At 42.2% G+C, this 27814-nt stretch overlaps 1 long non-coding RNA gene and 1 pseudogene across 4 annotated transcripts in view; both read left to right on the forward strand.

Annotated features, from left to right (window-relative positions):
* LOC309668491 overlaps positions 1–27814 on the forward strand; it is a 78632-nt gene that overhangs the window by 9265 nt on the left and 41553 nt on the right. The gene's annotated exons all lie outside the window — the stretch shown is intronic.
* LOC309668484 (glutathione peroxidase 1 pseudogene) lies at positions 546–27706 on the forward strand (annotated as a pseudogene). The gene has a single exon. The product of its transcript is annotated as a glutathione peroxidase 1 pseudogene (transcript).

A 27814-nucleotide genomic window follows, 5' to 3' on the forward strand; every position in this document is an offset into this window, starting at 1 on the left:
CCACAGATGATAGTGCAAAGAGTTCCCATATACTCCATCTACCCTCCCTCCCCATTTCCTTTACTATTAACAACTTATATTAGTAGGATACGTTTATCATAACTAATGAACTGGTATTGATACATTATTATTAACTAAAATCCATACTTTAATCATATTTCCCTACTTTTACCTAATGTCTTTTTTCTGTTCCAGGATTCTATCCAGAACACCACATTACATTTAGTTGTCATGTCTCCCTAGGTTCTTTAAGCTGGTGAGAGATTCTCAGATTTTCCTTATTTCTGATGACCTTGATAGTTTTGAGGAGCACTGGTCAGGTGTTTTGTAGAATGTCTCTTGATTTGGGTTGGTTTGATTTTTAAAAAAATCATGAATAGACTGATGTTATTGGTTCCTGGGAGGAAGACCACAGAGTTAAGGTGCCATTCTTGTTACATCATATCAGGGATACCAGCTGTCTACATAATGTCCACCAATGATGTTAATCACATAGCGGAGATAGTGTTTGCCAGGTTTCATCAAGCTATTTTTTTTTTTTTTCGGCCACCCCTCGCGGCTTGCAGGATCTTAGTTCTCCGACCAGGGAATGAACCCGGGCCCTCGGCAGTGAAAGCACGGAATCCTAACCACTGGACTGCCAGGGAATTCCCTCACCATGCTATTTTTTAACAATAAAACTTTTCAAGCTAGATGTCAGTAATAGGACTGTAGACTTCATGAGGGCAGGGACTTTGCCTGTTTCACTCACCACAATGCACCTAGTGCCAAGAACAGTTCTGACACATAGTAGGTGTTCAATGAATTGAATTTGTTGAATGAAAAAGAGATCAATTTATATAAATTAATGTATGCAATATGATAGAATACTAGCAGTCGTCATAAATATTTGGTGATATGGAAAAATGCTAATGATAAATTCAGTGCACAAAACATATTAAAAAACATTTTCTATACATCCTATTTTCTATAAAGTGTGTGTGTGTGCACGTGTGTGTGCATGTGTAGGAAAAAGACTAGAAGGCTATCGTCAAAATTTTAACGGGTCATTGGTTATTGCTGGGTGGAAGGACGGGGGATTTAAATTTTCTTCCTTGTTCAATATTTTCAAAATTTTTAACAATAAAAATGAATTACTTTGGAAATCAGAAAGAAAAATACAATAAATATGGAGAGAAGTTTTAACCTTCAAAAAGATTCTGGAGCAAGGAAAACAGATGTTCCAATACAATGCCCAGCAACCACATTATTTAGCCATGTATTAGTATCTCTGAAGGAACTGAAATCAGTGGTGCAGTGCATAGAGGGTGTTGTCCTCAAAATTCTGCAGTTTCTAGGAAACAGGGTACACTAGGCACCATCTGTTTCTGATTTAGGGCATTAGAGTTGCAAGATCATGAGCTGTATCTTTGTTACTCTCATAACAAATTGTTTAAAGTTAAAAAAAAAAAAAGAGTAAAGAGCAAAACCAAATGCACAGGATGCCAGAGTGAATGGCATTATTGTATCGTTCACTTTCTCCCCCCTGGGGCTTTGCATTTTAAAAACACATGTTGTGGTTTTTCTATGATTATCTTCCCACTTCCTGTGTTGTATCTGCCTTACTGTAAATATCCTTTTGTATAGTCATGCTTTTCTTGTATCTTGCATGTGTGTCTTTCTCCATATTCACTAACTTTCTCCAAACTTCCACTGTATATTTTTTCTAATTTGTTTGAGTCCAATGGTATTTTTATTCTCTAACAAGATTTTTAGGACCCTGGTTTCAAATCCTAGTCCCATCTTTTATTAGCTGTGTGATTTGGGGAAAGTCGCTTAACCTCTCTGAGTTTCCCCCCTTGGATACTGGAGGACAATATTATATACCCACTGGGAGTGTTGCAAGGTTTGGATGAGATTTAATGTAAATATGTAGAGGATCTATCCTAGTGCTAGTGGCAAACAGGGCACTTAACCGTTCGTTATCTATTACTTCCTTTTCCCCTTCCATGAACGCTCTGTACTGTGTCTCTCGCCATCTTTCTAAAATGCCAACACATCCTAAAGGATCAAGTCCAAACTTAGGCTTTCAGGGTCCTCTTCAAATGAGGCCCAACCCATCTCACTGGTCTCACTGTCTTCCAGGCACATTCTATATACACATTACACTCCAGGCACACCGAATCACTGGCTGTTGCCTAAGTACACGTTACTCTGTCTTTTCTGCATGCCTTTTCGCATGCTGTTTTCTGTGCCTGGAAGTCTTTTGTGCTCCTACCTGACAGATTTCTTTGTGAAGCCTCTCTGACAACTTGAGGCCCCTATGCTTCCTTCCGACCACAGTAATTTGTTCAGACTTTTATTAATGCAATTCCTTATTTAAGTGTCGTATCAGTCACTCATTTACTTAACAAAGAGTTATCCAGCCCCTACTATGTGCCGCGGGCACTGAGAATGCAACCTCTAGTTAAATTATAGATTCCATAATGACAGGAGTCTTGTCTTATTTCTCCCTCCCCAGTGCTTAGCACAGGAGAAAAGCAAACAATGTTTGTTTCTTCAACATTGAATAAAATTAGAACATTTCGTTTTCAATAATCAAATTGAAAATCATAATGCTACCAAGTACTTCCTTGTTTGCCTTTTAAAGGCAAAGATAAAAGACACATATTTTCTTTTACATGTAACATATTGTTATGCTTATTAACAATTCCAGGGGGCTCAGAAATATTCCTTTGCTTTGAATGTTCTCCATCTGGAAGGGTTTAGCTAATTAAACCAAAGACTGCAGATGAGTTGGCTCCATTTATCTTCAAGGGATGAAATCTTGTTCTCTCCAGAGACTCCTCAGACAAATATCAAGGGTCAATGTTATTTTTAGTAACATATAGTTTTGAAAGTCTTAAAATTTTATTTTCAATTTCTAAATTTGGTAACACTTTAAAAAATCTTTTCATCAAAAAAAAAAAAAAATTAAATTTACTAGTGAACCTTAGCCTATACAGGAGCATTTGTATCAACTCTAGATTATGTTGAATTACCATACTGGAGGTTAAGTTAGCCATTAATCTACAAAAAAGAAGTTAGAAAAAATACTTTCTCTTTCCTTTTTTTGGTAAATGCAGAATTCCTGTTGGTGATAATATTCTGTGCAGATTGATGGTGATTCAGAGAAAGCTATTATTATCCTTCATTTTGAGGGGTTTTCAATTTTGATGATTGTCACTATTTCTAAGTTTTCATTCTTGCCCCTACCCTCTCCCCTTCTCCATCCTCTCCTAATGTACAGAAACATATGGGCGTTGCTTTCTTGGATTAATGTGGATCCCCCTTGTACACTCCACAGGACAATTATGAAAATTCATGTGAAAATTACATGCTGATTTCTTTGAGGTTCAGAGTGAAGACACTTTATAATTTCACACTAACAACAATGAAGAAATGACCACAAAAGCTGAGTTTTATTGACATAAATTCAAAAATTTTTTTCTCCAGTTGGAAATAGTTTGTCCATCTCCTGGGTTATATCATGAGCTTTAAACTGAAGGGCCCTGATAGGAAAGAGCTACCTCATTTTTAGTGAAAAAGATATTATGCAAACTTTGATAGCGCATAAAGCAAATTTCATGGCTAATACTGCCATCTTTGCTAGGCAGTGTCAGCATGCACAGTGGATTCAACTGAATTTCATATAAACTAAAAGTCAATAAAGAAAGTCAGTATGGGGCCAAAGAACCCACTGAAGTTCTTCCGGCCCTATGTGGGCGAGGCCCTCTTTTGCATCCCTGCCCGGGGCTGCCCCCCAGCCTTTCTTAAGACTCTGACCTCCTCCTTTTCCGTTTTTCTTCTTGGGGGACAAAAGGGCCCAACAAAGCCAAGGACGGGGGTAAAGGTTGGCAGTGGAATTCAGATCACTGGGTTTAATGAAACAAACAGGTTCTGTGGTCATCACAGCCCCAAACAACAGATTTGATCAAATCCTTAGCTCCTGAGTGGTCTTTGGCATTTTACAGTGCCCCAGAAGTCCGAGGGCTGTCACCAGGCACTTTTTTCATTTTTCTTCTCTGAGGCCCTCCTGGAGGTCATTCCGTCCAGCCTTCATCTCTGGGTATTGTCAGAGGAGGTTAGCCCAGTTTTGTAGCCTCAGGTAGAAATACTTCTGCTATCTTGGGCTTTGGTATTGTTAAGGAGGGCCCAGGCAATCCTTCACTGTGTTTTGAGAAAGATGTTACTAGGATACTGTTCACTGAACTTCTTTGGAAGGGTCCATGGGAGACACTGTCGATTTAGAACAATTATGCTCTGCCTATGCAACTGGTGTGTTTATCCTTCAGGGACCCTGTGCATTTTGTAATCCATCATTTTTCTCTCTTGCGTTGATTACCGGGAGGCTCTGAGCCAACTTTTGTCCCATCTGTCGCAAGGGCTCCACAACTTGCATCTTACTTCTGTACCTTTGCTCTCCCTCATGTTTCTTATTTCCAGTTTATTTGATCTTCCTCTAGTGTTTGCATTTTTATAAGCAGCCTTAAATTCTTCTGGCAAGAAGATAAGTTGTAGATAAGTAAGTAAAATAAACATTTGTGGGTAGGAAAATTCAGAGAAAATGAGTTCTCTCAGGCAACAAACCTTGATAGGACTTAGGACTGCCACAGTATGGCATGGATTGTGTTAGAAAAGCCAATGCCCCTTTGAGTAACGTGGCCACACCTATGGTATGGATAAATATGTCAATGGATGTATGAATTGCAACTAAGCCATGAAGCTCAGGAATCAGTGAATGAATGGTAAAGCAGGAGTCTAGGAACGGAAATTCTTTTTTAACTTAGTTGTTGAAAAAGATTAGACTCTCCTACAGGAGAAAAACTCAAGTGACCCAAAGGAAGTGATTCATAGGGGATGAAACCAGAGAGTGGTGACAGAAGGCTAAAGATGGCGTCCCAGAGGGAAAGCGGGAAGTGCCAAGCAGGAACTGCAAAAAAATAAAATAAAATAAATAAATCCACATTTGTCGAAAGGCGAGTACATAAGCCGTCCAAACCAGGGTCACAAGCTCCCAGCAAAGTGGCTAGAATTTCTGCTGATGAATTGAAGGAAATTTGCAATAAGGAAAAATACACCCATCTGAAAAGAAATCCAGTTCATAAGGTCAGCCCAACCCGAAACAACATCAGTGAACAGGAATTTCATTCTCTGAACAATACCAATCTTAGCACTGCAGTGGCCAACTCATTCCCTTCCAAAGGGCACACAGTTCACACCTATTTTTGTACTGAAAATTGTACAGAGAACTTTTGAAAAAAGTGCTGCGCCGTCAGGAACCCTCAAAAAATGTGATTCTGTTTCCTTGTACAGCTGTGTGGTAGCACATGTCCCCTTTACTATGTTAGCAATTGACAGCTTCACTAAAACTGCACAAATGGGGGTAGTGAAACTGCCAGTTACCTCATACACAGAAAGTCTCTCAGGGAAGGGAGACAGTGTCACGTTGTAATATTTTACATTTACGTGCCCATAGCCTTTTACAAGGACCAATAAGTAATACCGACCTCTTATAGATATGATGATCATAATAATTATAATAGCTCATACCGACATGGTGCTTACTATGTACTAGACCCTGTGCTAAGCATTTAATACATATTAACTCATTTAATTTAATCCTCATAACACTTCCCTTTAAGATAGTCATGTAAGATAGCCGTATATAAGCTTTCCCATGTTCAGAATGTCTAAGTGTGTATGTACGTCTCATTGCCATACACTAGGTCAAAATTTCCCCTGAGCCTGAATATTTATGAGCTCATTCCTTGGGCAAGTGGGGTAAGGACGTACCAGATGGCCGACTCACTGAATCCCTACTCTGTGCCTGCGCTTTGCTGGGCGTATGTTATATCATGGAATCCCTGCAACAACCCTTTGAGGTGCTTTCTGTTATTAACTCCATTTTACATTTGCAGGAACGAATTCAGAAAGGTAAAGTACGGTCAGTGCCTTGCTGAAGATTACACAGCCAACAAGTGGCAAAGTTGGAATTTGATCCCAGAATTGTTACGCTTTAGAATTTTAGTTCTTAACCAAGATTCTGTATTGTCCCTCTGCTAGACTCCATTTGAGGGGGTGGGTGTCCCAACTGCTTTCAGGTTTAAAAGTTTAAGGTGTGTTGGAGCCTCCAGATTTTCAGCTGACTGGTCCTAAGTCATGGAGTTGGGGGCATCTGCAGCTATTTTTGTGGAACATCCTAACAAGAAAATGCACTGATTCCACCATAAGAAACATACAGATGAGGGCCATGCCCTAGGGGTGGAGAAGCCCCAAGATAGAAGGGTCTGGGCCTCTGATGACTTTGAGGAAGAGAGCTGCTACGCTGTGGTGGGGAAAGAAACTCTTGTTTAAACCATGCTGTTTGGGGGGGTGAGAGGCAGGTCCAAGAGGGAGGGGATATAGGTATACATATAGCCGATTCACTTCATTGTACAGCAGAAACTAACACAACATTGTAAAGCAATTATACTCCAATAAAAACAAAACAAAACAAAACCAACAAAAAAACCCCCACGCTGTTTGGTCTCTGATACCTGCAGATGGACCAAACTAATATACCCTCTAAGGATTAAACTGCTTATTTTGATCATCTCCTATTCAATGTCAGTGTCACATTGTAAAATTTTACATATAAGTCCCAGCATATTTTACATTTAAGTCCCTCCCTGTGGAGGAAGGAGGGATGCCCTGGGGTTATGGGGATAGCCAAACACATGACACCTGACACTGGACAGATGAGACGGACAGCCGTTTATTAGTCCGTATGCTCACAGTCTGGAGGAAGGGGACACGGCTCCGTGCAGTACCACATGGGGGCTGCATTCGGGAAAAGAGTGAATTCCCTGGGGGCTGCAGGAGGCAAGTTTTGTAGTATCAAGAGAGAGAGGTGCCCCTTGGTTCCTTAGGGAGGATGTGATTGGCGTGTTTGAATAATTCCATGGGCTGTCAGGGAATTGAAATCTGCTACTCAGGAGTAAGCAAGCATTGCAGGTGGCGCAGTGGTTAAGAATGTGACTGCCAATGCAGGGGACACAGGTCCCAGCCCTGGTCCGGGAAGATCCCACATGCTGCAGAGCAACTAAGCTGTGGGCCACAACTACTGAGCCTGCTCTCTAGAGCCCTCGAGCCACAACTATTGAGCCCATGCGCCACAACTACTGAAGCCCACGGGCCTCGAGCCCGTGCTCCGCAACAAAAGAAGCCACCGCAATGAGAAGGCGGCACACTGCAATGAAGAGTACCCGCTCGCCGCGAGTAGAGAAAGCCTGTGCATAGCAACGAAGACCCAACGCAGCCAAAAATAAATAAATAAATAAATAAATAAATTTATAAAAAAATGAATTGCACCTGGTTCATTTGATAAGGAGGGCTATTTGGCTTGGGGGGCAGAGTGGTGAGGGGACCATGTGGTTAGGCCATTTGAGGACTTCCCCATTTTACCAGCTGTCAGGGCAGCGCATAATAATGATACTAATTTACATCACACTAGTGAAACGTAATGGATCAGGGGCAGGCTATGGAGCCGCTCTTAAAACAATAATATGGCTCCTAGGGCTTCAGTGTAAGCTGATTGAAAGTTTTAAATAGAAATAAAGATGTGTTAATTAAATTAAGACTTGATCAGATAAGAAAATGGAGCATTTCCTGCTCACCCAAGCACAGCCCAGGAAGACTCAGGTCAACATCCTTGTAGCATTTCTGGTCCCTTGTTGTGGAGATGCATGAATCTGATTATGAGAGCCTGACGCCATTGAGCTGTAAGTCCTTGCTCTCCACAGCAAGTGCTTTCCTATACATTCATTCCTGTATTCAACAGATTTACTCAACAATTATTATCTACTGAAGGCTGCCAGGCTCCAGGCACGGTGATTAGGCACTAGGTATACCATGGAGAACAAGAAGGGCGTCTGGTCCTTGACTTCATGGGGCTTCTAGTCTAGTCAGGTAGACAGACAGAAAGCAATTAAAGACTCAAATAAATACTCTGAAGGAAAACAAAAAACAGGCTTCTTTGAAGAAACTAGCAAGACCTACATGATTTGACTCCTGTCAACCTCTCCTGTATCATCTCGTGCCATTGTCCCCTCCTCCTGTGAGTTCCAGCCCACTGGTCCTGTTTTCTCTCTCTGTCTCTCTCTCTCTCTCTCTCTCTCCCCCTTGTTTGTTTCTTATCTCCACTTGTCACAGTTTATAATTACAGTGATTTTTATCTTTTTTTTTTCTCCTATAGTTTTTTAACCATCAACCTCGTTAGAATGTGAGCACCTCCAAGGCAGCAGTGGTGTCTATTTATACTTCTTTGCGTCACTGTCACTAGCATACTCTTGGCTCTTAGGAGGTGTTTGAAAATCATTTGTCCAATGAATGAATACACAGGATGACCTGGATGGGGTTGGAGTAGATCAGGGCAAAGGTCTCAGTTTTTTTCCTCCACTTTGAATCTTCTCAGCTTCACTTGTCTCTCTCTTTTTTTTTTTTTTTTTTAATTTATTTATTTTGGCTGCGTTGGGTCTTCGTTGCTGCGTGCGGGCTTTCTGTAGTTGTGGCGAGTGGGGGCTACTCTTTGTTGCGGTGCGCGGGCTTCTCATTGCGGTGGCTTCTCTTGTTGCAGAGCATGGGCTCTAGGCACGCGGGCTTCAGTAGTTGTGGCTCGCGGGCTCTAGAGCGCAGGCTCAGTAGTTGTGGCGCATGGGCTTAGTTGCTCCGTGGCATGTGGGATCTTCCCGGACCAGGGCTCGAACCCGTGTCTCCTGCATTGGCAGGCGGATTCTTAACCACTGCGCCACCAGGGAAGTCCTCGCTTGTCTCTTGTTGTAGCTCTGCGTGGTGCTGACGACTTCACATAGGTGTGACCTGACAGTATACTGCTCCCGCTCTGTACCTCACTTCTCTGGCTTCCTGCTCTGGTGTCACCCTGTTGGAACCACCAGGAGGCTTCTCAGCACCCATGCCCACATGCAGCCTAGAAATACAGGGGAGTTAACATCCCAGGGCTGAACCTTTGAGCGCTGGGAGGTAGGAGCCAGAGGATAATATCTCCCCTTTGCCTGCCTCTGAAGGATGGTCCCAAGACTTCTTGGGGGTGTGGTCCTGCAGATTAAGAGATCAGATGCATTTGGAGATGGCCAGCATATCCACACACTGGCTCTTCCTCCTTCCCTGCTTCTCTCCCAATTCTTCCTTCCTGCTCCCTGGGATTGTTTTCCCTATTAAAAGAATAGCCCAGCAGCTTTTTGCCCTGGGTTTCATTTTCTGGGGAACCTAGCCGAACACGGAAGCTTCTTTAAAAATGTGATATCTGAGCTGAGACCTGTCAGATGAGTAAGATGCAAAAACAGGTGCTTCTAGTTCGTAGCTCTCCCCTCTCCTCTCCTCTCTGACACCCATGCCGCGTGGACCTGCCCTGCGGGGTAGGGCCCTGCTCATTGAGGACTTGGCATCGCTCGGAGGCACAGGGGTCCAGGACGACACCCAGGTGAAGGACCTGAGGCGGCTCCTCGGGCCCCGAGGCCTGGTCGTGCTCAGCTTCACATGCAACCGGTTTGGGCATCAGGAAAACGCCCAAAACGAGATCCTGAATTGCCTCAAATACGTCAGACCAGGCAACAGGTTCGAGCCCAACTTCATGCTCTTCGAGAAGTGGAGAAGCGCGAGGTGAATGGCTCGCAGGCGTACCCGCTCTTCGCCTTCCTTCGTGAGGCTCTGCCCACGCCCAGTGTCGCCGCCACTGCCCTCAGGACCGACCCCAAATTCATCACCTGGTCTCTGGTGTGTGGCAAAGAAGTGGCCTGGGCCGTGTGCCTGGGCGCAGGTATAGCCGCTGCATTCTGACCATCCACATGGAGCCTGACATCGAAGCCCTGCTGTCCCAGGGCCCAGCTGTGCCCAGGGCACCCCTCCTACCCCTGCTGCTTGGCAGTCACAGCGCTGCCCTCTGGGGATTTCATCTATGAAGGTGTTACCTCTAAACGTGCATGGAGGAACCCCTGATGTCCAGGAAAATCCCCCGAGATGGGTGCTGGTCCTGTTCATCCCAGGCTCCCCTTTCCCAGACCACAGTTCTGCACTAATAAAGCGATGAGTATCAGCAGAAAAAAAAAAAAAAAGAGTTAGGCAAAGACAAACAAACAAACACAAAACAAACAACCCCCCTCCCCCCACCCCACCGCAAAAGCTGGAGGGAGTTGGGGGTCGTTGGTTTCTAGGCAGACAAAACATACATCCTAAGGCAGAGGTGAGGTCAGAGCATTGGGAACTGAAATGCCACTGTGCCATTTTCTGGGGTGAGGGAGGGGTGAATGGGGCAAAGGAGAGATGATGAGGGGGTGAGAGCTCAGTTCACGCAGCGGCTTGTAGGATTTGGGTTTTGTTCTAATGCAACGGGAGCCATTGGAAGGTTGAAGCAGGGGCATGGTGTAATCACACTGTGGTTTATTTTAAAAGACCCCTTAGACTGCTATGTGAAAAATAAACCATTTTTTCATGTTGGAGAAGGGGCAAAACTTGTGAGGTGGAGACACCAGCCAGGAGTTTCTACAGTAGTCCAGATAAGAAATGATCATTGCTTGGACCAGGCTAGCAGCAGTGGAAGTGGAAAAAAGTGGATTAATTTGAAACATATTTTTGAAGTACAATCCTTATGACTTGGGTTGGATGGGGGAGGGAGAATGGGGAGAGAAAGGAAAGTATGGCTCTCTGGTTTCTGATTGGAATGGTGGGCAAGAACTAATGAGTGCGGATTAGAGAAGGTTAGTTTTGGATATGTTAGTTTTGAGGTCTCCTTACATTATCCAAGTGGAGATGTCAAGTAGACAGTTGGGCATATGAGACAAAGTGCTCAAAAGAGAAATCCAAAATAAAGTTACACATTTGGGAGCAGGACAGGTTCCTTAATCTGCAGAACCCAGTGCAAAGTGAAAATGCAGGTCCTTTTGTCCAAAAATTATTAAGAATTTCAAGATGGTGACAGCAGAGCATAAAACCAAGCTCAGGGAACTGTAACATGGGGTTCTGTGTGATCGTACAGGTTAAAATCGATGAAGCCTATAGGGGGTATTGAAAGCCAAGGAAATGGATAAGATTACTTAGAGAGAGACTTGAAAGGAAGAGGAAGGAAAACCCAGGACTTGACCTTGAAATTCTGTGTCTATGCTGAACTCCAGATGCATGTTCCAATTGCTTATTCAACATCTCCACTTGGATATCTAATAGATATCTCAAACCAAATGTTCAAAACCCAACCCTGATTTTCACCCTCAAATTTCCTCATAATAGTCCCTTCCAACTCTATAAATGACAACTCCATTTTTCTTGACACTCAGGCCCTGAACTTTGAATCATCTGGTCACTCCTCTTTTTCTCATCTCCCATACCCAATCTGTCGACAGATCCTCCCATCAGGAGATATTCACAATTTTCCACTTTTTATTATGTCCACAACTGCCTCTCTGGTCTGAGCCACCTTCCTGTCTCACCTAGATTGTTGCAGTAACCTCCCACTTCCACTCTTCCCTCCTACGATCTGTTCTCAGCACAGCAGCCAGGGTGGTCCTGTTACAGCATTGGTCACATTATGCCACTCCTCTGCCCCACACTATTCGCTTCCCATCTCACTCGACAAAACTGTCTGCCAGGCTCTTTATGACCTGTATCTCCACCTCACTGCCTCTCAGATTATATACCCTGCCCCATCTCTTTCTGCTCCAGTCGCCATGGCCTCATTGCTATTCTTCAAACACATTAGACTCTCTTCTGCCTCAGGGCCTTGTGATCTGTTTAGAAAACTCTTCCATATAATAGCATTGCTTTCTCTTCCACTACCTTCAGTTCACTGCTCAGATGTAACCTTATCAGACCAGCCCTAAAAAAACAGCAGCCCTCCACCACACCTTGGCTCTTCCAATCTCCCTTAACCTACTTTATTTTTTTCTGTAGCTCTTATGACCATCTAACGCAGTGGTCCCCAACCTTTCTGGCACCAGGAACCGGTTTCGTGGAAGACAATTTTTCTAGGGACGAGGGGTGGGGAGGGTGGGGAATGGTTTTGGGATGATTCAAGTGCATTACATTTATTGTGCACTTTATTTCTATTATTATTACATTGTAATATATAATGAAATAATTATACAGCTCACCATAATGCAGAATCAGTGGGAGCCCTGAGCTTGTTTTCACTTGCCACTCACTGATAGGGTTTTGATATAAGTCTGCAAGCAGTTGATTTATTTTGGTCTCTGTGCAGTCAAGCCTCTCTGCTAATGATAATCTGTATTTGCAGCCGCTCCCCAGCGCTAGCATCACCGCCTCAGCTCCACCTCAGGTCATCAGGCATTAGATTCTCATAAGGAGCGCGCAACCTAGATCCCTCGCATGTGCAGTTCACAGTAGGGTTCCCGCTCCTATGAGAATCTAATGCCGCTGCTGATCTGACAGGAGGCGGAGCTCAGGCTGTAATGCGAGTGATGGGGAGCGGCTGTAAATACAGATGAAGCTTCGCTCGCTTGCTCACCGCTCACCTCCTGCTGTGTGGCCTGGTTCCTAACAGGCCATGGACCAGTACTGGTCCATGGCCCAGGGGTTGGGGACCCCTGATCTAATGTACTACATATTTACTTGTTTATTTGTTCATTGGATCATCTTCTATCCAGTAAGAATAGATGCTCCATAAGGAGAAACTTTGTGTCTTTTGTCACTGTTGATTCCCAACACAGAGTAGACACTCAAATATTTGCTGAAGGAAGGAAGCAAGAAAAGAAGGCCTCCAACATTTCTCATTTAGGTAGAGAAGGAATTGACTAGGAGACTGAGAAGTGGCCATGGAGGTAGGAAAAGAGAAACTAGAAGCAGGAAGTATACTAGAAGCTTAGAGAGAAAGCATTTTAAAAAATTGTGGTAAAAATACATAACATAAAACTGACCATTTTAACCATTTTTAAGTGTACAGTTCTGTTAAGTACCTTAACAGAATTAAGTACATTCTTATTGTTCTGAAATCATTACCACCATCCATCTTCAGAACTTTTTTCATCAGAGCTGAAACCCTGTACACATTAAACAGTAACTAACTCCTTATTCCCTCCTCTCCCCGCAGCTCCTGACAACCACCATTCTACTTTCTTTCCCTATGACCTTGACTACCCTAGGTACCTCATATAAGTAAAATTATACAGCATTTTTCCTTTTGTGACTGGCCTATTTCACTTAGCATAATGTCCTCAAGGTTTATCCACGTTATAGCATTTTCCAGAATTTCCTTCCTTTTTAAAACTGAAGAATATTCTATTGTATGTATATACCACATTTTGTTTATCCATTCACCTGTCAACGGACACTTTGGGTCACTTCTACCTTTTGATTATCGTGAATGCTGCTACTATGAACATGGGTGTACAAATCTCTCTTTGAGACCCTGCTTTGAAATTTTGGGGGTATATACCCAGCAGTGGAATTGCTGGACTATATGGTAATTCTATGATTAATTGCTTGAGGAGCCACCATGTTGTTTTCCACAGAAGTTGCATCAATGCACAAGGGTTCCAGTTTTTCCATACCCTCACCAACACATTATTTTCTGTTCAAAAAAAATTTTTTTTAAACGTAATAGCCATCCTAATGGGTGTGAAGTGGTATTGCATTGTGATTAGGGGAAAGCATCTGAAGACTAAGGGAGTGGTCAGCTATGTCAAGAGGTGCTCCAAGATCTAGTAAATCAAGACTGAGAGTGTCTATTGGATTTGGCAATGTGGAGGTCGCAGCAACCCCAGCAGAATGATTTAGGGTCACCAGATGGGAGCAGGCAGAAGAGAGAATGGGTGGTGAAGGAGAAAGATGACTTGAAAAGCTTGGCTATGCTCAAGAGTGGAGAAATATTATTTATTGAATGCTCACTATGCTCTGACATCATATAAGATGCCAAAGTTGGAACAGAAGAGCCAACAGATGTGGTTTCTATCCTCAAAACCACTGGCTGACAGTCCAGCAGAGAAGAGAGACAGTCAACAAATTTATTCAACTTCAATTTGATAAGTGCTAAAAACATAAGTGGAGGGTGCTGTGTGCATATTACAGTAAATATGGCACCTGAGGAAGGGAAGGGAGGAGGCATTTCTGAGGAAGTGATGCTGAAATGGATTACAATTTGATCTCCCCTGTGGGTCCATCTTCAGGGAGAGAATGCCCTGGTCCTGCTGACATGGGCATTTGGGTCCCCATGGAATCCCTTATCATTGTGTGTCACTTCCATCACCTGGCTTCTAGAACCAGCATATGCAAATGGAAGTCATTTATGTGGGCTCAAATTATACTGGTCACATGCTCAAGTAGGAACTTAGCCTCCCCCACTAAAGTAGTCCCAAATAACGCCAGAGAGGTACTTCACCCACACTCTCAAACTAGCCTGTCAGTCTGCCTCTTCTTCATCTTTGATCCTGGCTTCTATTTGTCCAAATCCCCTACCCATGAGACTAGTTGATGGAGCCTCATTGTGGCCGAGCTTAGAGGGTCTCAGTGTGAGAATACCCACGTATGTGCCAGTGCCTTCTCCCCAGGCTTCTAACACCACCTGTCTTCCAGGTGAGGAGCAGGGCTAGGTCTGGGTGGAGGTACTGAAGTGCAATGTGCTCTACCCATACCCCAGAGCAGCAACACTCGTTTTCATGAAGCCTCTCATTCAAGTTTTCTGTCTACTTTCTGTCCTGTTCAATTCCAGTTCAAGGGCCAGATGGGAAGTAGACATATGAGCTTGGGCAAATTACTTAACCTCCTCGTGCCTAAATTTCCTCATCTGCAATATGAAGATAATAAAAGTACCTATTTCAGCGAATTCCCTGGCAGTCTAGTGGTTAGGACTTGGCGCTTTCACTGCAGTGGCCCAGATTCAATCCCTGGTCGGGGAACCGAGAGATCCCATAAGCCTCGCGGTGCAGCCAAAAAAAAAAAAAAAAAAAAAAGTACCTATTTCAGATTAAGGGAAAAAATTTAGATAAAGTACTTTGCATAGTGACTAGCATGTAGTAGGTGCTCAGTAAATGTTAGCTTTTATTATTACTTTTACTAGTATGATTATGTACTGGAGAGTTTGGTTACATTAAGTGTCTGAGCCCCAGCTCAGCTATCTGAAGGTCCTGTTTAAAGTCTATTGTTTAATAAATTGGCATTCTAGTTTTATCCATCAGTGTTACAAGCTTAGCTAATGTGTGTCTGATCCTAAGAGCTAAAGCTGAAGCTGACAAGTTCTGGATTCTGAACAACAAGGCTGAGGACAGCCTTGGCCTGGGGTGTGTGCACCAGAGGAATAAGGCTTCTTGGGAGCCAGCTTGCTGGCCTCCCTGGATACGCCCAACCTCTCCATTATTTCTCCATTTGAAATTCCTGCGTTCTAGGGCCACCCCTGCTTTTTATATTCCCATCAGAAAAGAATGTGTTTTTAAGCACAGTGGTGCCTACCCACCAAAGGTTTCTGCTTCAAGAGTTTGGGGAGATCTTCCCCTTCCCGCGCCCCCCCCCATCTCCCTTGCTTGACTCGGTGGGCCTCCTATTCTCTTCCTTAGCAAGGTAATGTGGTGCTGAGCGCCAGAAAACTCCCAGGGAAAACCCACTGCCAAAATGCAAAATCAAGGAAAAAAATAAAAGCAATGATTTTGGACCAGGCTGGCATAAACTGTGAGCCTGGTCTGCCATATTTACTTTTTCTTAATCTAAAATAACAGAGATAACATGCACAATGGACTTTCTAACTTGCCACTTTTCCCTTATCTTTTTTCCCTTTGTGAGCCTAAGACATCATGTTCTTTCATACAATCCCTAAAAAAAAAAAAAAAAAAAAACCTTTGGCCATTCCATTCCCCGCTGCCCATGGAGAAGAACAGACTCTATCTGATATTTCAGCTGGAAGGCAGGGTGGCAGATTCTTTCCAATGGGGTGGCGACTTCCTCCCTACTTTCAGAACACACCCCTTCCCAAAAATACGCCCTCCTGAGTGAGCAGCACAAAGGCAGCAGACCCAGCTCTCAGCGTCAGCAAATGCCCACATCCCTTCCTTTTCCTTTTACACCCAGTGGCCTGGGAATGGCACAAGAGCTTGGGGAATCCACACCACAAATCTGTGTGTAGCCCCTTTAGGCTTGGAAGTGGCCTTACTCTCATCTCTCGCCCTTCTGGTCCATCTTCCAAACCAACCGTCATAGTGATTGTCCTAAAACCGAAATCTGATCATTCCATCTACTTAAGAACTTGCCATGGCCTTTTGGCCCACAGCAAGCGTTCCCAAACTCCAGCCTATGCATGGGTCTGTGCATGGTTGGCTATAAAAGAATAGCCGTATTTTAAGATGTAGTTTCTAGAGTTTGGGATAGGACCTGGGAATCTGTATATGTTAGTTTGAATTCTTTAGATTGTAAGCGACAGAAAGTCATTTCAAACTAGCTTAGGTCAAAAAAGGAATCCATTATTTCCTAGGAAATTCAGGGGATAAAACTATCTCAGTTATATATGGGGGACTTCGATTGAGTGATGACGTGGAGAGGTCAATATCATTGAAAGAAGAATTTATTACATTTCCAGAGAGCAAGGGGTGTGTCATGCCATGCAGAGTCACCTAGGGAAGCACCAGTTTTGGCCAGAAAGCAGAAAAGAGCCAGGGGAAGATGTAGACTACAGCCTTTATTGGGGTTTCTACAGGAAAAGCAAGGCAGGGTAGGGTAAACAGCTTAGGATTGGCTAGTTTGAATAATTCTGCTGGGCTTTGGGGCATAGCAGCTGTTCCTAGCTGTCTGTTATCTGGCCCTGGGTTGATTTGAGGCAGGGGAAATAATGGCTTGATGTGTAAGAGTTAGATAAAGGAAGTAATTTCAGAGCATGAGCTCTGGATCTCAGAGGAGATGTAAACAACTTCAGCTGTTAATTTGTCCCTGTGACTAATGGATGCCAAATAGACAAATACAGAATCTAAACAAACACAGAACAAGAAGTGGCTTCAGCAGGAATAGATGTAGAGCTGTGTTGTATACAAAGCAGACACTAGCCACATGTGACTGTTGAACACTTTAATGTGGTTAGTCAAATTGAAATGTGATGTGAAATACATGCTGGCTTTCAAAGACGTAGCATAAAAAAGAGAAAACTATCTCATTAATGATCTTTTATGTTGATTACATGTTGAAATAATATTTTGGAAATATTGGATTAAATACAGTATAGCATGAAAATTCATTTCATTTGCTTCCTTTTACTTTTCCTAACATGGACACTAGAAACTTAAATTGCATATGGCAGCTTGCATTTATGGCTTACATTATAGTTCTATTGAACAGCACTGATCAAGATCAAATGATGCGGGGCTTCCCTGGTGGCACAGTGGTTAAGAAGCCGCTGCCAATGCAGGGGACATGGGTTTGAGCCCTGGTCAGGGAAGATCCCACATGCCATGGAGCAACTAAGCCCATGCGCCCCAACTACTGAGCCTGCGCTCTAGAGCCTGCGAGCCACAACTACTGAAGCCCGCGTGCCTAGAGCCCGTGGTCCACAACAAGAGAAGCCACTGCAATGAGAAGCCTGCGCACCACAACGAAGAGTAGACCCTGCTCGACACAACTAGAGAAAGCCTGTGGGCAGCAATGAAGACCCAACACAGCCAAAAATAAAATAAATAAATTTTAAAAAAAAAGATCAAATGATGTTCTCTCTATCTCCCTCTCTCTTTCCATAATTTGACTCTGCTCCCTTTTGATCTATTTGGAGTTCATTCTCTCTCAAACTCTCTTCCTCTGTGTGTCCATGGGAAGATGGCTGATGGAAGCTCCAGGCTTACAACATTCCAGCTTCCTAATGCCATCCGAAAGAGATTCTCTTTCTTCCATTGTTCATACATCAACCTCTGAGAGAAACACTCACTGACACTGCTGATGTCATATTCAAATCCCCTTAGAATACTTCTGTCCAGAGAGAATTTCCTATGTCAACCACTTGGGTTTCCTGAGGTACAGTTTGTACCCCCTCGTCCCCATGCTTTTGCGTGTGCCAGTGCATCAGCCTGGAATACCTTTCCTTCTCCTCTGTCTGGCTAACGTCTAATTTAGCCCGATTCTTCATGATCTAGCTGAAATGTGAAGCTCTACTATCTCGATCATAGCACTTATTGCTTTTTGTTATAATTTTTTGTTTTCCTCTCTGTCTCCTCCACTGACCTTTAGCTCCTCAAAGGCAGGCTCTGTCTCCTATTCTTCGATTTGGCCCCTACAGAATAGTGGGTGCTCAATAAACACTGGTGAAATGACGGTGAGCTTGTTCATTGCAAGCAACGGGCAAAAGATAAGGGCTAGTTATCGACTTTATATTCTGTACTGGCTTTGTACGGCTGTGTAATGAATTGCCACACATGTAGAGGTTTAAAACAATGCATTTATTATCTCACAGTCCTATGTGTCGGGAGTCTGGCGTGGCTTAGCTGGGTCATCTACTCAGGATCTCACCAAGCAGTAATCAAGGTGGAAGCTGGGCTCCATAGTCTGACCTCTAGGCTCCACCAGGGAAGAATTAATTTCCAAGATCATTCAAGTGGTTGGTAGAATTCATTTTCTTATGGTTGTGTGACTGAGATTTCTGTTTTCCTGTTGGCTGTAAGCTGGGGCTACTGTTTGCTAGAGGCTGCCCTCAATTTCTTGCCATGTGGCCTTCTGCATAAGCTCTACGCACAGGGAATTCCCTGGCGGTCCAGCGGTTAGGACGTGGCGTTTTCACTGCCGGGGCCCGGGTTCGATCTCTGGTCTGGGAACTAAGGTCCCACAAGCCACCCTCTCACAACATGGCAGCTTCCTTTTTCCAAGCCAGTAACGGAGAGTGAATCCCTCTAGTGTGTGCTAGCAGGGCGGAACCTTATGTATATCATTGTAACTCTATAATCACATTTGTCACGTTCTCTTGGTTACAAGCAAGTCAAAGTTCCCACCTACACCCAGGGCATGTCCTCCACAATTAGCTATGTGACTAATTGAGAGTCTGCTGTGTGCCAGGAACTATACCAGGCACTTTTCATTAATTATTTCATTTAATCCTCAAATTATCTTACGAGATGAATACTATGAAAGCTGTATTACATATTTGGAAATTGAAGTTAAGCGAAATTGGTTTTGACTTGTTCAAGGTCCCCCACCAATACATGACAAATCTGGGATTCAAACTCAAGTTAGATCTTAAAATAACCTTCTATCTTTTAAACCTCACCTTTAAAATAGTTTGCCCCAGAAACATTTAAAAAAATTGTCCTCTTCTTCCTCTTTCTGAAGAGTAACAACAGAAACAGGAAATACACATTCTTTGCTTCTTGGGTTCATATTTTCAATCACAGTCAGAATGAATTCTTCCTGTTAAGAGGGAATGTTCAGATAGAAGCTGGCCCTTCTAGGAAACATTATGTTGCAGAATTAGGGCAGGCTGCCAAAGCAGGGAATGAGCCCTGACCTGGATTTTCTCAATGCCATTAGAAAATAATTATAATAATACCTCATAGCTATATACTGAGTTATCAATTGCTGTCTCATTTTATTCTCGGTGTCCCTGTGAGGCATACAGGGCAGAGATTTTATATAGTGTAGAGTTTAGTCCGTATATACAATTTTGTATTTTGTATTAAAAACTTTACATTATTACATGAACTTTTCCCCCCATATTCTTATATTTTCTCCCTAAACATTATTTTAGATGGTTGCTTAATATTCAATTCAATGGATCTCTCCTAGCTTAGTTTAAAATGTTTCCCTAATTTTGGCTATTTAGGTTTCTTCTTGTTTTTCACTATTATAAAAAGTATTGTGAGAAACGTCTCTGATGGTCAAAAATATTCTCCCACACATATGCACACATGCTTAGGATAGAGTCCCAGAAAAGGGATGGCAGACAACAGTCAGTCTCAAGGCTCTTGGTGCATACAGAGATGTGATTTTTTTTTTTTAAGATTTATTTATTTAACTTATTTATTTTTGGCTGCGTCGAGTCTTTGTTGCGGCATGCAGGCTCTAGCTGAGGTACACGAGCTTAGTAGTTGTGGGGCACAGGCTCAGTTGTCCTGAGGTACGTGGGATCTTAGTTCCCTGATCAGGGATCAAACCGGCGTCCACTGCATTGTAAGGCAGATTCTTTACCACTGGACTACCAGGGAAGTCCCTAAAGATGTGCTTATAACCACTACTTTTCAGGTGAGGAAACAGACAGAGTGAGACCTGCCCAAGTTCACGTGGTTCAAAAACGTACAGCTGAGACTTGGATCCCATTCTTCTGGTTCCTAGACTGATGTTCTTCCTCACAACTAGCTACTCACAGTGTGCTCCTGGGACCAGCAGCATTGGTAAACCCGGGAAGAACGTTAGAAATGCATTATCTCAGGCCCCACCCAAGATTCTGTGAATCAGAATCTGTGTTTGCCACGACCCTGAGATGCCTCTATATACATTAACGTTTGAGAGCACTGCTAACAACATATCCTCCCCTATAATCCTGTGAAATGCTTTAAAATGAGGCAAAACACCCCTGGGTTTGGGGTCACCAGTTTCTCCTCAGCTCTGAGATGTCTCTTTCACATTTCCTCAAGGGCTGCGTGCGGTGTGCACACCTCACGAAGGGATTTGTTAATTTCACTATAAAACCTCAGAATCTTTAACTGCATACTACCCCTGGATGTGGCCAAACCCTCCTGCTCAGAACCATACAAATAGCACTTGGGAATAATTTTCAGTAAGGACCACGGTGAAGGAGAATGGGTATTTACACCAGGACTCCTGGTCCAGTTTCCACCATTAACAAGCTGGGTGACCCTGGAGAGCCTCTGAATCATTCTTTATTGAATTAGATACTGTGATGAGAACATGCTTTGTATATCATAAGGCACTGGGCACATCTGTCCGGAGCCTATATTTAGACATCATCTTCCTTGTGAGAGAAATGAAGGTGTTTAGACCAGATGATCCTTGGGGCAAATATTCAGAGGACCAAATCCTTCTGAGAAAACCTGTTTTAGGTTGGATTCCACCTGTGCTCCCCAGGAATATAATGACAGGGAGATATGAGTCAAATCAGGATGGGTGAGAGTGAGAGCTTGTAGTAACTGATCTTCAAAGTTCCTCTTAAATCTAAAAGCGTATGACCTACCATTTCAACATGAAAAAAGAATGAGAATTCTAAAGGGTAAGCTGGGACGAAGTGAAAGAGTAGCATTGACATATATATACACCACCAAATGTAAAATAGATAGCTAGTGGGAGGCAGCTGCATAGCACAGGGAGATCAGCTCGGTGCTTTGTGACCACCTAGAGGGGTGGGATAGGGAGGGTGGGAGGGAGATGCAAGAGGGAGGGGATATGGGGATATATGTATACATATAGCTGATTCACTTTGTTATACAGCAGAAACTAACACAACATTGTAAAGCAATTATACTCCAATAAATATGTTAAAAAAAAAAGAATGAGAATTCTAGCATCAGCTCGTCATTTTATGCAGCTACCCGCTTTCATGAAAGAGAGAAGCTCTTCTATTCTTTAAGAATGTGGATTTATCTTGGGCTTCCCTGGTGGCACAGTGGTTGAGAATTTGCCTGCCAATGCAGGGGACACGGGTTCGAGCCCTGGTCTGGGAAGATCCCACATGCCGCAGAGCAACTGAGCCTGTGCGCCACAACTGCTGAGCCTGCAAGTCACAACTACTGAGCCCACGAGCCTAGAGCTGGTGCTCCGCAACAAGAGAAGCCACCGCAATGAGAAGCCTGCGCACCACAACGAAGAGTAGCTCCCGCTCGCTGCAACTAGAGAAAGCCTGCACGCAGCAACGAAGACCCAACACAGCCAAAAATAAATAAATTAAAAAAAAAAAAGAATTTGGATTTATTTCAAGTCCCATTTCTGGGATTAAAGTATCAGTATTTCTTCTTGTATGTGATTCAATTAATTTCATTTGCCTTAAGTACATTAAGCAATCAGAGACCAGGCTCAGATCTTCCCAATCAGATGTAATTACTGAAGTCACTGATCTTTGCTCTGTCTTCCTTTTTCCTCTCCACATATTACCTTTCTTAGAGGAAGGAAGTTAAAAGCTTTACATAGTCTCTCTGTTTTATAACAGCCTTTCTCAAACTTAGAGTTGAGTATCATTATGACTAAGTAAGCAGCTCTGATTCAGCCCCTTGGAAAAACAGATAGTTAAAGGAATTTATATGTCACATGCGACAGATTTCAAAAAATGGTCAATGATGGCCATTTACCCTGAACATCATGGTAATGTCTGCAGAAAAATGAACCCTATTTTTGAGACTAAAATCTAAAACTTTTCTTTTGTTTTAATGTATTTCATAATCTGTATAATAAATCAGATTATCTTTTTTCTTAGAGCTCCTTTGATATGCTTGGGGGTGTTAAATTGAGCTTTTTGATGTTGAGAGGTTAGTATTTCTAAAATCCCCAGGTTCCAAGAGGGGGAAAAAAGGGAACAGAGAATATTTTGATTACTTTCAACCACAGAATATTTGCACAAGGGTCTATTACTTAATGCCCCTTATTAGGTACAGATGGGAAATTAACCACTCATTCATTTTACACATATTTGGTAAAAGCTTGTTATGTGTCAGACACACTTAGAGATCCCAGGTGAAAGACATGGCTCCTGCCCTCAAGGAGCTTAGAGTGGAATGGTGCACTGGGTGATGGGATAAGGGTCCACACAGGATCCTACGAGATATCAAGGACAGAAAATTCCTCCTAAGGGCTTGAAGAAAGCTCCCTAGAAGAGATGTCCTGAGGGCTGAGGAGGAGATAGTGAGGGGGATGAGGGAGTGAAGGGTGTTTCAAGCAGAGGGAACAGCAAATGCAGAGGGAAAGGCAAATACAAAGTGCACAGGCAACCGAGAGGATGTCAAAGAATTAAGCATGACTGTATCGTGACAAGTATCTGGAAGGCTGGGAAAGATGCAGGAGTTGGAGCCAAGACACAATGAAGCACTTGCTGAAATAAATCTAGGCAGACTGAGCCAAAGTCTCCATTGTATAAAGATTTCAGAGAATTCCCTGGTGGTCCAGTGGTTAGGACTCCGTGCTCTCACTGACAGGGCTGGGTTCAATCCCTGGTCAGGGAACTAAGATCCCACAAGCTGCTGCATCGTGGTCAAAAAAAAATTTCAGAGACTAGAGTTACTTTACAGATACTATAGAAATAATACCTGTTAGGTGTGAACTTTAGTTTGGAGAAGGTACCATATCAAGAAATCCATTGGCATTACTCCAAAGTAGAGATTATAATTCTTATTTTGCCTAGGCTTACTCTTTCTTTCTTCTCCTTTTTTTTTTTTCTTTTTCTTTCCCCTGTTTGAGTGCAACTGCTTCATCTTTCTTTGCAAGAAAATAAAGTCTCAGCACAGGCAGCGTTTGATTCAGTGCTCATTTGATCTGGTTGATTCAGGAAACAGATGCATCCTCTTGGTCTCCACACAAATCATTGGGGTTTCTTTTTTTTTTTTTTTTCTGGTTTCACCAAAGCCAGATCTATGTCTCCATCAGCACAGAGGAAAAAAGTAATTACTGAAGTATTAGTGTGATTATTATTTCCTGATATGAACTGCTGCATTCTTTACTAGTATCTGGTTCTCTCCCTAGGCGGGAGTTAGAAAATTTAAAAACAAACTCTTGTTGGACAAAGCCTATATTAATTATTTTTTAACCTTGTTTGCATTGGAGAACTCTTTGAAAATTTGATGAAAAAGATAAACCCTCTCCTCAGAAAAATTCATTTTCTCACACCTACACAATGCAACACAGTTTCAAGAGGTTCACAAACCTCTTGATGTCCCTGAGGACCCTTGAGGAATCTTAGACCCTGGTTATGAACTTCTGGTCTATACAGTCAAGAAAAAAAATGGAAGAACTGATTTTTGAAATTGAACTGTGACAGTTGCCTGCTAATTCTGGCAGTACATTTTGGGAAGTCAGAATAAACCCGAATTATATTGGCCATATAGTTGCTCAAGCCTCTGCTACAACATTGATTCAGTGGGTGGACCTCAGCTTCCCCAATGTCCCCACCTCCCTGCTAACCCAAACACGAGTGAAGGTCCCAGAGGAGGAAGGGAAGAGGAAATCACTCAAGATTTTTAATTTTCTAAAATTATCACTCAAGACTTTTAATTTCCTAAAGTTAAGTCTCCTCGGCCTTGGAGTTAAAAGAAGACCTGGTTTTAATCTTAGCTCTACCACTTTCTGTTTATGTGATCTTGCCAAGCCATTTACATTTTTCGAGTATCAGCTTCCTCATCTGTAAAATGGGGATAATTTTAATAACTACCTCTCAGGGCTGTTCTGAGGACTTAGTGAGATAACAAGTGTGAAGGTATTTACCGGACATCTGGCTCATAGATGGTGCTTGACAAATGTTAACTGAAATTCAGTTCTCCTAGGGCAGAGTAAGACCTTTTAGAGACCCCTCAGTATTGAAAAAATTATGGTGGAGGACTTCGAGTTTCCTGTCTGGCATGTAAGGAGCTCAGAAATTGCTGCTTGGTCCTAACAACAAGTAAAAAGCTGAACAAACTGAAAACAAATCAACTTTTCTTAGATCTGTCAAAGAAATGAGGTCACAGGGCAAACCACTAGACAGATCAGTAGGTACCCAGATTCACAACTTAAGGGAGCAGAAACTACCAGGGGAACCAACAGTGGGAAAACCTGTAATTGACAAATTGCTGGAGGCACAGTGCGGACAAATCTGAGAGTTAAAAACTCCAGGGGGATCTAGTCATAACGGTCCTCCCCCACACTTTTGTACCAGTGTTCCTCACAGTGAATATCGGAAGCAGAATACTCATATGCTCAGCAGGTGGAGGGGAAAAAGGAACCACTTTGAATATGCTAGAGCATTCTGTTCTTAACAAGGCCTGCCCTCAGGAGAAACTATTTCACCAGAGCTTCACCTACTGGGGTTTTATCAGAGCCTAATTTACCTTGGGGAAGGGAAATACCTAACTCTAGCCCCCTCTAGCCTTCTGTGTGGGAAAAGGGAAATACGTAACTCCAGCTCCTCCAGCCATCCTGGCCCGACTAAGACGGCAGGTGGGTGGCTTTTTAAAGCACTGGTGAAGTTCATAGTCCATGACCAAGTGGGATTTATTCCAGGCATGCAAGGCTGGTTCAACGCTTGAAAATCAACTAATGTAATCCATTACATCAACAGAATAAAGAAGAAAAAAATCACATTATTATATGAATAGATGCAGAAAAAGCATTTGACAAAATCCAACATTCATTCCTGATAAAAACTCTTGGCAACTAGGAACAGAAGGGAATGTCCTCAACTTGATAAAGAAAATCTACAAAAACCTACATCTAGTATACTTAATGGTTAGAGACTAGAAGCATTTCCACTAAGATCAGGAATAAGACGGGGATGTCCCCTCTCACCACTGTTTTTCAACATCATACTGGAAGTCCGAGTTAATGCAGTAAGACTAAAAAAAAAAAAAAAAAAAAAAGTGAAATAAAAGGTATACAGATTGGGAAGGAAGAAATAAAACTGTCTTTTTTAGCAGATGACGTGATTGTCTATGTAGAAAATCTAAAAGAATTGACCAAAAAAACTCACGGAACTAGTTAGTGATTATAGTAAGTGAATATCTTGATTATTGCAAGACATTAGGTAAATACAAAGAAGTCAATTGCTTTCCTCTATACCAGCAATAAACAAGTAGAATTTGAAATTAAAAAGATAATATCACTTGTAGAGCACACCCAAACTGAAATACTTAGGCATAAACCTAGCAAAATATGTACAAAATTTATATGAGGAAAACAATGAAACTCTGATGAAAGAGATCACAGAAGAACTAAATAAATGGAGAGATAGTCCATGGAAGGATAGGAAGGCTCAATATTGTCAAGATGTCAGTTCTTCCCAGCTCAATTCAATGTAAGCCCAATCAAAATTCTAGCGAGTTATTTGTGGATAAAGACAAACTGATCCCAAAGTTTATATGGAAAGGCAAAAGACCCAGAACAGCTAACTTGATATTGAAGAAGAACAAAATTGGAGAACTGACACTGCCCAATTTCAAGACTTACTATAAAGCTACAGTAATCAATACAGTGTGGTATTGGTGAAAGAATAGACAAATAGATCAGTGGAACAGAAGAGAGAGCCCAGATATAGACCCACATAAATATGGTCAACTGATCTTTGACAAATGAGCAAATTCAATACAATGGAGCAAAGATAGTCTTTTCAAAAACTGGTTCTGGAACAACTGGACACCCACAGGCAATACAATTAATCTAGACACAGACCTTACACCCTTCACAAAAAGTAACTCAAAATGGGTCATAAAGAAAAGAAATATAAAAACGTCACCATAGCCAGACGTGTAACACTTAAGAGCATTATTTTTTTGTATATGTTAGGAGTCAGTCTGTCTGGGATGTGGAGTTTTCCCTCAGTTCAGTATTTTAATTATAAAAACTAGAAATTCATCAGAAGGAAAATAAGCAGACAAAAAAATGGATTATAGAACTAAATGTAAAATGCAACACTATAAAACTCCTAGAAGATAACACAGGAGAAAACCTAGATGACCTCGGGTATGGCAATGACTTTTTAGATATAACACTGAAGACATGCTTTATTAAAGAAATAATTTATCAGCTGAACTTCACTTAAATTAAAAACTTCTGCTCTGAGAAAGACACTGTCAAGAGAATGAGAAAACAAGCCACAACCTGGGAGAAAATATTTGCAAAAGACACATATTATAAAGGGTTTTATTCCAAAACATACAAGGAACTCTTAAAACTCAACAACCCAATTAAAAAATGGTCAAAAGACCAGAATAGACACTTCACCAAAGAAGATATACAGATGGTAAGTAAGTAAACATATGAAAAGATGTTCAGTAACATATGCTATAAGGAAATTGCAAATTAAGACAACAATGAGATACAACTACACACCTAGTAGAATGGCCAAAATTCAAAACACTGACAACAAAAATGCTGGCGAGGATGTGGAGCACCAGGAACTCTCATTCGTTCCTAGTGGGAATGAAACATGGTACAGTCATTTTGAAAGACAGTTTGGCATTTTCTTACAAAGCTAAACATTCTCTTAATATATGATCCATCAGTCATACTCCTTAGTATTTACCCAAATGAATTGAAAACTTATGTCCACACAAAAACTGCACATGAATGTTTATAGCAGCTTTTTTTTTTAAAACATCTTTATTGGAGTATAATTGCTTTACAATGGTGTGTTAGATTCTGCTTTATAACGAAGTGAATCAGCTATACATATACATGTATCCCCATATCTCCTCCCTCTTGCATCTCCCTCCCACCCTCCCTATCCCACCCCTCTAGGTGGTCACAAAGCACCGAGCTGATATCCCTGTACTATGCGGTTGCTTCTCACTGGCTATCTATTTTACATATGGTAGTATATATAAGTCCATGCCACTCTCTCACTTCATCCCAGCTTACCCTTCCCCCTCCCCGTGTCCTCAAGTCCATTCTCTACGCCTGCGTCTTTATTCCTGTCCTGCCCCTAGATTCTTCAGAACCTTTTTTTTTTTTTTTAGATTCCATATATATGTGTTAGCATACGGTATTTGTTTTTCTCTTTCTGACTTACTTCACTCTGTATGACAGACTCTAGGTCCATCCACCTCACTACAAATAACTCAATTTCGTTCCTTTTTATGGCTGAGTAATATTCCATTGTATCTATGTGCCACATCTTCTTTATCCATTCATCTGTCAATGGACACTTAAGTTG

This window comes from Balaenoptera physalus (assembly GCF_965194825.1).
Source record: "Balaenoptera physalus genome assembly, chromosome: 10".
NCBI classification, from domain to species: Eukaryota; Metazoa; Chordata; class Mammalia; order Artiodactyla; family Balaenopteridae; genus Balaenoptera; species Balaenoptera physalus.